Source organism: Apodemus sylvaticus, chromosome 2, assembly GCF_947179515.1.
Source record: "Apodemus sylvaticus chromosome 2, mApoSyl1.1, whole genome shotgun sequence".
In the NCBI taxonomy this organism is placed as follows: domain Eukaryota; kingdom Metazoa; phylum Chordata; class Mammalia; order Rodentia; family Muridae; genus Apodemus; species Apodemus sylvaticus.
Genome location: NC_067473.1, coordinates 148,498,770 through 148,508,247, shown reverse-complemented (window position 1 = coordinate 148,508,247; position 9,478 = coordinate 148,498,770).

The following is a 9,478-nucleotide window of genomic DNA, read 5'->3' as shown; positions in this document are numbered from 1 at the left end:
GCCAGGTCCTCTGCCTGTGTCTCTGTATTAGTTACTTTCTGTTGCCGAGATAAAATACCACGGCCAAAAGCAACCTAAGGAAGAAAGAGTGAATGTGGCTTACGGTTCTTACAGAGAGCTGGAGTCCACGATAGCAGAGAAGACCTGGCATGCAGCAGGAGCTCAGAGGCCAGCTGGTCACATCCCAGCCACACACAGGACATGAGGCAGAGTGGAGAAGGCAAAAGTGACATGAGGCTGTGAACCCTCAAAGCCCACCCCCAGGGAGGCACTTCCACCAGCAAGGCTGCACCTCCTAAAGCATCCATAACTTTCCCAAACAGCACCACCGACTAGATGAGTGATGTGTCTCATTCAAACCATCACAGTCTCTATCAGCTTACACAGTGTTAGAAATCTTTGATTCTTGGTTGACTGCTTGGTTGGTTAGCTCGTTTTACTTTTCTTAAACATCCCTATTAAGATCTAGTTCGCTGTCATAAAATTGATAACTTAAAGCTAAGTGGGCCTTAGTCTATTTCTAATCTGAGTTTGTTATACTTGTTGCTATCTCAAGTTCATAATACACGCATCACTGCCCCCCAACACAGAAATCCAGTCTGGTAACCACTAAGCTCACTCCTTACCTCCCAGTTTCTATCCTATAAAACCATTAATCTGCCTTGCATCCTTGTAACTTTTACTGTTCTGAACACGTCATAATTTGAATCACATAATTTGAGCCTCCACACCCCCTGACCTGACTGCTCCCAAATGGGCACAGGTTGCACTCAGCCATGGTTTCTGCTGATCCCACAGGATTCTCCTTGGTTCTGTGTCTCGTTCTCTATTAAGTGAGGATTCCCCAATTGATTGTTTATTGCTACCAGCACCGTGGAGTTCTGAATGCCCTCTTATTTATTTATTCTCCCCATGATGTATTTACAGTGTTTCTGAGATTCATTGTGAATGAAATTCCTCACATCCTGTTCCGAAAGAGGACTTCCCCCAGGGCAGATCTCTAAGCTTTCCAGAGGTCTCTCCCCATCCCCCACTACCCCCCCCCCCCCCCCCCACCACCACCACCAGCAGATCTCTGAGCTTTCCATTCTTCCCTTCTGGCCAAGCCTTCAACAGCAAAGGTTCCCGAGGAATAGCTTTCCGGGACGGGTAAGCACTAGAGGAAGAGATCTTTTTTTTTTTTTTTTAATTTTTTTTTATTCGATATAATTTATTTACATTTCAAATGATTTCCCCTTTTCTATTTTCCCAACTTCCCAGCCTGGAGCCTCTACTGTAGGAGTCAGATTGGGTGGAGCCATGAAGGCTGTCATATATAAGTTTCCTGGAGATGACTGAGGGCTCAGGATGCACAAGACTCTAAGTGAGGCAAGCCATTAGAGGCAGATCCTTATATTAAAACATGTTCTGTATCAAAAGCATCTTTTCCCTTATTCTTAACTATATCTCAACGTATACTGACTTTATGATACAAGGTGAGTGTGCCCAGAAGTGTTTTTGTTTCTATCATTTAAACAGGTGCTACCCTGGGGGTGGGGAGGCTGCAGCTCAGCTTGGTATCCCTAGCAAGCCCCTCCCTCAGCGGTTTCCATTCAGGTAAAGGCAGAGAGCATTGACTCCACAGGAGAAAAGAATTTCAAGACAAGTGAGAGTGGAACCAAGTTATAGAGTTGATTGGATAAAGATGAGGACAGTACACCATTCGTGTATATGTAGGTGCTGGCAGAGAGAGGGGGATGGGGGAAGAAGTGGGGGGAAGGACATTACATAACTGATACATGAGGGTGATAGTGCGGACTTCTCCAAAGGAGATTCCCCACTCCCCTACTTGAGAGTCTTCACAATAACTGTGTGTAGGACTCAACGCCCTCTGAGACCACTGCTCCAAGGGTATCATTTACAGCAACATTTAGTGATTAAGCAAAGTTTAAAAATTAAGCAGTCCAATATGGTAAAGAATGCTCTTCTGTACATGAAATGATAAGGTGAGATCATTTGGGATTAAGGATGAGACAGAGGTACTGAAAAGGTTTAACTTGGGGTTACAAATGTCCTGGCCCTAAGTATGCATGCTTTATTTAGTGCTTTATAACATTTTTACCGGAGATATCTTCAGGAAAACCAGCATTTCTATAAACTGTTTCAGTTTATCAGTTGTATTGGCATTTCTTTAAAAACAAACTAAGTCTCTAAGTGAGGGCTACTTTTCCCTTCCAACGTTCCCATAGTCTTCCCCTGTCTTTCTATCTTACCTTACCATGACCTTGAACTAAACATGCCCTAAAGATAGGTCTTAAATCATGACCTTAAAGTAAGCATGCTCAGGAAAGAGTCCACCGCTATGTAAATGGATATATGTTTCCTGGATGAGGTCCTGGGCTCTCTTGGTTTGAGGGCATTGGTTTTGAACTACTCTGTTCTTCTCATTGCCTACTGCAGGTAGTAAATCTTTCTCCTCTCTTTGTGACTTGGCTGTGTTTGTTCTGATTCCGTACTCAAAAAAGATATGAACTTCTTGTATTGGGTTATAGGAGATTCTGGGTGAAGGCTCCATCATCCTCTAGGCCTCCTGGAACGGAACTTCAGAAACACAGAGGCAAGAGACATGAGGACACAGCATCTTGCTCTCTCAAAATGGGACCACAGCTTAGAGGGGAAGCTGAGGATATAGCTCTGTTGATAGACACTTGCTTAGCAGGCATGATGCACACTGGGTTTAATCCCCTGCCTCACAAAGTCAGGGCATGGCTTCCTTGGTACAATACAGCACTAGGAGGTAGGAGCAGGAGATAGGGAGCTCAGAGTCATCCTAGTCTTTGTATAATAATTTCCAGTCTAGCCTGGAATGGGAAACTTGAGGCCTTGTCTCAGAAAAGAAGAAGGGAAGAGAGCAATACCACGACTAAAGACTACACATGGAGTGACCCACGGTGCTGGACACGTAGGTGTCAGAGGATGGCCTTGCTGGACATCAGTGGGAGGAAAGGCCCTTGGGCCTGAGGGTGTTTGATGCCCCAGTGTAGGGGAGTGCCAGGGTTGGAGGACAGGAGTGAGTGGGAGGACCCTCATAGAGGCAGGGGGAAGGGGAGGGGATAGGGGGTTTCTGAAAGGGAGATCTGGAAAGGGGAAAACATTTGAAATGCAAATAAAGAAAATATCTAACCCCCTCCCAACAAAAAGCAAACCCTCAGAGGGACAAAGAGTTGGGTTTCAGCTGTCATTGGCTTTTTGTGACTATTTCTCCATTTGCTGTGCACCCCTACCTTTCTCAGAGATTTAAGTGATTGATATTACACACTTTTCCAAGATGGAAGCACATTGTATTAAACAGCAATCCTTTTGATTTTTGAGTTTTTTTGGTTGTTTTGTTTTTGTTTTTGTTTTGTTGTTGCTACTGCTGGGAAGAGGGTTCTCTGAGCCACTCTGAGTCCGGGAGAGTTGCTCCACTCACTCCTTGCTCACTCACTCACTCACTCGCTCGCTCGCTCGCTCTCTCACTCACTCGTTAGCTCACTCCCTGGCGCACTGGCTCACTCACTCTCCCATTCCTTCCCATGGTTGTGAGAACATGACACACGTCGATGAGGATTTCCCATCACATAGGCAAGCCCCAGTCTTGAGCCCTGTGTCTGCTCTTCAGTAGTGATATAGCTTATGGACCTCCTGTCAGCCACCACTCCCCTGGTTGTAAAGAGGGATTAATTACAGTCTCTCTCCCTGAGATTGGCTGAGGCTTAGATGTAATGACGCAAGCTACATCTTCACAGAACCCCTCTGCCCTCCTTTGCTGCATTCCTGGAATGTGTGTGCCTACAGCCACTCTGAGACAATGCTCTCCCTTCTTGGTTAGCTCTCCAGCCCACAGCTATCTCTCTAGGCTGCAAGGCATTTCCTATCAAGTTCCATTTAGTTCTTTGATCCCAGCCAAGGGTGTGTTTGTTTGAGAGAGAAGCAAAGCCTCTTTTCCTGGGTTCTATCCCACCCTACTCCTCGCTGAAGTCTCAAAAGAAGAAAAACCTTTATCTCATACCCTGTGTATGCTTGAGTCTCAAGTTGTCTGTGTTGACAGATTCACCTATCACCTGGCCCTCAAAGCTCTGGGCACAGCTGCTGGCCTACCTATTGGACTATAGGATATTTTACAGGCTAGAAATGGAAGACAGGGTGAAGTCTCAGGGGTAAAGGACTGCCCATGATAGCTGGAATGAGACTTCTTCCTGGGACTTAGTGAAGTGGCCAAGTATCTTGTCATTGTAGGAAATGAGGGAAGAACTAAGCCGTGACTTCTGCCCATGGAAATGAGAAGTTGAATTTCAGTTAAGTGGAATACTGGTTAAATTACAGTTTGGGTTCCACAGCTTGACAAGAGAGAAACAGCTGTGGAGGGATTAGATTGCCCAATGGCAAAAGGCTCAGAGTAGCACAGGTCTGCTAAGATTTGAGGCCTTAGGTTGTTCCTCACATGAGACTATCCGTAAGGGTCCTGCCACTCTGATCTGGAGGCACCCTGCTTTGAGTATTAACAAGAGATTTGTGACCGGGCAACAGAGCAAGCCGAGGGGGTATCCAGAGTCTAGAATAAAATGTGATTTTTTTTTAATAGCAAGTATTTCTGAGACTTTGTATAAACTCTTAAAGACAGCCTGTACGAGTGGAGACTATACTAGGCCTGACTGAGGAGTCTCTGGAAGGGACTGTTTACCAGCTCACAGATACAGAAGCGCCAGGAAGTCTCAAATCAAAACACTCTTCAAAGCACAGATAAGTGAAAAATGACTCATTTGTCCCCAAGCTGCTGCTCTGTTTGAGGCCACACCCATCCCCAGCCCACTATCACTTGAGTGTCCGGCTTCCAGGAAACTGAGCCGTAGATTTTCAGGCCCCAAGTGCTGGTTCCTCTTTCCAGAGTGAAACAGGAATGTTCCTTATTTCAGACTACCAGAGCCAGTGTAAGCACCAAGAATGGTGTTAGGGAAACAAGTCAGTTTAGCTCAGCAAATATTTATTAAGTACTTACTGTGTGGACTTGGTAGTGGGGCTAAAGAGCCAAGTCTAGCTACTCTGCCAGATCCCATAGATGTACGCTAAATGTGGCTACCAGGAGGCAGATAAGGCCTCACAATGCTATTATTACATGATGAATTTGGACAGCTTAGAAATGGAGGAAGGAGAGTTGGGTTGTATTTATTGTGTGACTTTTCCTGGGGAGATGTGAAAAAATGTCTTTTCACTCTAGTCAGGTACCAACAACAGACAAACAAGGATTCCACCCACGTCTAGCCTCATGAGTCAGTGAGTTAAGTTTATTGGGTTTACTTAGAGGTAGGGAGATGCTCCTATGAGCTTGTACGATTCCGAAGTGGACTGCATCACTTCAAAGCCATTTTATCATGAGAGGGTTCTCAGGAGCATCATTCATCCCTGACCAGGTGCCTCTTCCTCCCAGCCCCTCATTTACTGCTTGTATTACTGTGCTGTGGAACCCTGGGACTCTCCTACATTCCAGCTTCCCTGGGCCTGGAAAGGTTTTGTTTCCTTCCTGCATTTCCTCAGCCTCCCTCCAGAGTAAGAGCAGACTTCTGGTCAGATACACCATCATCTGTCCTGGGACCTGGGGAGTGTGGCCAAAGGCAGCAGTCCAAAGCGATCAGGTTAGTCTTCCACTGAGATCAGAAACAGTTCCTCGGGCCATGGAGCGATCATAAGGCAGATCACAGGGATTCTAACCACTGACAGAATAAAGTCCCGAGTGTGCACCCTGCTCAGGAGGACATTTCATATCCTTTGATCCTCATGGTCTAGAAGTCCTGGTCTACTTCCATCCCACCTTGTGGATGGGGAAACCAACGCATGAAGAATTCAGTCATGTGCACATTAGCCTGTGGCTGAAACCAGTACAGTATCTTCCCCACTGGGCTCCAGACAAGGATTCTAACTCCAGCAGGAGACCACCATAGGCTGGACTGGCTATAGACTTCACCCGTGGGTGGCTCTTGGTCCTAGAGCCCACTCAGAAGCCCCTCCTGCTGTCAAGTGTCTCTCCTGGAACACTCCCTTCTAGTTGGAGGATGGGAGCTCTTAAGACCCACAGGCTAAGGAAACTTAGAAGACCCAGAAAGCCAGAGTTACAGGATCCCTAGGCCCCAGCCCCTGTGAAAGCAGTGATGCTCAGGATGGGGGTGGGGGGAGGGAGTCTGCCTTAAAGCTATGCATGAGCCCAGGGATGCAGCTTTTAAGAGTCATCACCGATGCTAGCCTGAGCTTTCTGGTGGTATATCTGCCTTGGAGTCCATATTTCAGTTAATAAACTATAAACTCACTGGCTTACGAGGCCAGACTTGGTGGAATTGTTTCTGTGGTCTGCCATCGGTGACCTGTGTCAGGTGGACAAACATTTGTTCTTTTTCTCCCCTCATCTCTGAGTCAGGAGAGCTTTGACCTAATGCCCTGGCTTAGCTTGGGCAGCAGAGACAAGCAGACAGTGCAAACCAGACTTAACCAGCACACACTGGTATCTCACTGTTCTGACAGCTCAGGGTCAGGACTCCAGCATGGGAAGGGGCTTGGGAGGGCCTGCTTCCTGGTTCATACAACTTCCATGTAGAAATCATCTCTTCGTGTCTCCTCTTACTGTGACACTGTTCCCATTCCCACAGACTCCATGTAAATAACCCAGGCATTTTCCAGTGGCCTTACCTCCCAACCCCATCCCAGCACCATCACACTGGGGACCAGGCCTTCGAGAGATGAATTAGAGTGCAGAGGACTAGCAGATGGACATACAAGCATCCAGTCCCGATGGACACTTTCCCTTCTACTTAAGTCACCTGTGGCCCCATTTATCAAGGAGGGGATGAAGAAGAGGACAGGAAATGGTTAACAGGGAGGATGAGGAAGGTGGGGTGTTGAGAGGCCAGCTTGTGTAGACCCAGACGTGCCAAAAGCTCCCAGAATAGATCTTGACAAACTTATTTTCACCTTTGTAGACTACAGACACAGAAGAGCTCTCACAGTAAAGGTGGTAAGTGATGCTAAGCCAGATACAGAGGTGAGAGATAGATCAGTAATAAGCCGACTACAGCCAGCCCAGGATAATTTCAGCTGTGGTTCTGCAGCACCCAGGCTCTACAATCATGGCGTTCTACTTAGTCTGTAGAATCCTCAACATAGGTGTGGCGTTTTAGGGAACTCAGTTCTGGCAGTTTGCGGTTCTGTCTGGCTGAGCACCTGTTAGCTCACTCCCCAACGAGCAGAGAGAGTCCTCCACCTGCTGCCAGGTGAGCCTCCTTGTGCGCATGTGCTTGGACCCTCCCCCACCTCTGATGGGCAGAGTGTTGTAACAACTACCCCACGCCTCTCCACTGCCATCTTCAAACCTGGGATAAGAATCCTAGACTCAGCAAGGCTTCCTCGGCCCAGAGCCTGTGAGGAACAGCCCCAATGCCTGGGATCTCTAGTAAAGTTGACAGAAGACACCAACCCAAACAGCATCTCCAAGATCCTATTCTCCTGCACCAGCGCTTACAGGCTATCCCCAGCCCCAGGCAAATCCCCTTAGCCCCAGGGGCTGTTCCTCATTTCCTCCATTTTCAGTTCCTAGTGCTGTGGTTATGGGTAGTGCGCTGTGCCCCATGGTGATACTGCCTTTCTCTAGCAGGGAGGCTCTCAGTTCCCTAGAGCTGTGGTTTTGGGGGCATGGTGATCTACAAAGAGAGTACCCACCCGTTGAGCCTTCTGTCTGTCCAGCGAGTCCCCTCCTCTCCTTGTCACCTGCTGGCTCAGCACTGCGGGCCATTATCTCCAGCTGAGCTTCTTCCTGTGAACAACAGCCTTTGCTCCCTGGAGCCTCTGGAGGTCCCTAAGCTCCCAGCCGCCCCTGAAACAGGCACAGTCACCCAGCCTCAGACAGGCACCTTCCCTGGCTTTGGCCAGTGGAAGTGAGAGAAGAAACCCTCTGCAAGAGAAACCCTCAGCACTACAGGAGCATAGCTGTGACCTTCCCTCCCTCTTCCCCCAAATGCCAATGTATCCTTGGGAAGCTCAGAAGCCTTTGACAAGCAGCAGGAGTTGCTGGGCCGAAATGTTGAAGATGACCAATGGCAAACAGATGGCGGTCCCTAAAGCCGGTTTTGAGACACTGAATAAACCAAGCTCAAGACTATCAGTGTCTGGGCTTTTCATCATGTGAGATAATGAAGTCTTCTTTGTTTTGTTTGTTTGTTTGTTTATACCCAAAAGAATCTGGAGTCACAGTGCAGCTTACATGTCCTTCCACAGGTTTGGCAGAGAGGAAAATAAATGGAGTTGGGCTTTCTGCTTGTTTTATAAATAAAGTTTTATTATTATCAAACAGCGATACCCACTTATTTCCTTATGGTTGATGGTTACTTTTGCCTGAGTGGTTGCAATACCTTGAAAATATCCATTGCCCCTTCACAGAAAATGTTTGGCCATCCATATATAAACTCATAAAGCCGAGGAGAAACAAAAGTTCCCTGAGTTGCCACAGATAGCACGGATACACACATCCAAGCATGTAATTCCAGCTGCATGTGGTACCTGATTCTGAGTTCAAGGCCGGCCTGAGCGATGTAGTGAGACTCATAACCCAGATACAAGGAAAAGACGATGGCTCCATCCTCAGCTGCAGATAGCGAGCTCCCAAGGGAAGCCTGCCTGGCTAGCGGGAAGGTCCTTGCCCAGAAGGCGGGGCTGTTCTCGCGTGGCCCCATGTACCTGTAGAGGAAGCCTGGCTGGGCAGGAAAGTCCTGGGTCCTTTCCAGCGGCTGGAGATGCTGAGGCCTCTTTCACTGCTCCTACAAGGTGAGTTTTGATACGAAGAGGCAGCTCATAGTTTCAAAGCTTTATCATATAGAAGTAGGAAGAGAAAAAGAGAGAAGTAAAGAGGGAAAGAAGAGATAGAGAGGTGAGAGCTGGCGATGACCACATGGAAAGAGGAGAGAAGAATGGGGAGAGAGGGGGAACAGGGGGACAAGAGCGTAAGGGCAAGAGAGGAAAAGCAAGAGAGCTAGGAGGGGCCAAGAAGAAGGCTTTTATAGTGGACTGGGTTACCTGGCTGTAGCCAGGTGACTGTGGGGGTGGGGTCCAGCCAGAATGCGAGGGACCAGGCCCTACATGTGACTGATGGCCACAGGATTATGGAGTTGAGGAGTCAGGAGTGTGGAGATGGTGTCGAGAGCCTGAGTATCTGGGAGCATTGCTCACTGATTCTGCCCCTTGTAGAATATTCTACTGGGTCTCTGGAGTGAGCCTCACTCAACCAGGCCACAGACTGCCTTTCACAGTCCCACAGAAAGCCTGCTATAGCTCACACTTTGCATGGAGTCATGTTCCTTGTGGGGACATGAAGCAGTCTGGAGTATTGGTCACACTCCAGAATAGGCCTTCGCTGTGTGTGATGGCTAATTCGTGCAGCAGCTTGGCTGGCCTATAGGCCCAGAGGCCCCACTGTCGGATC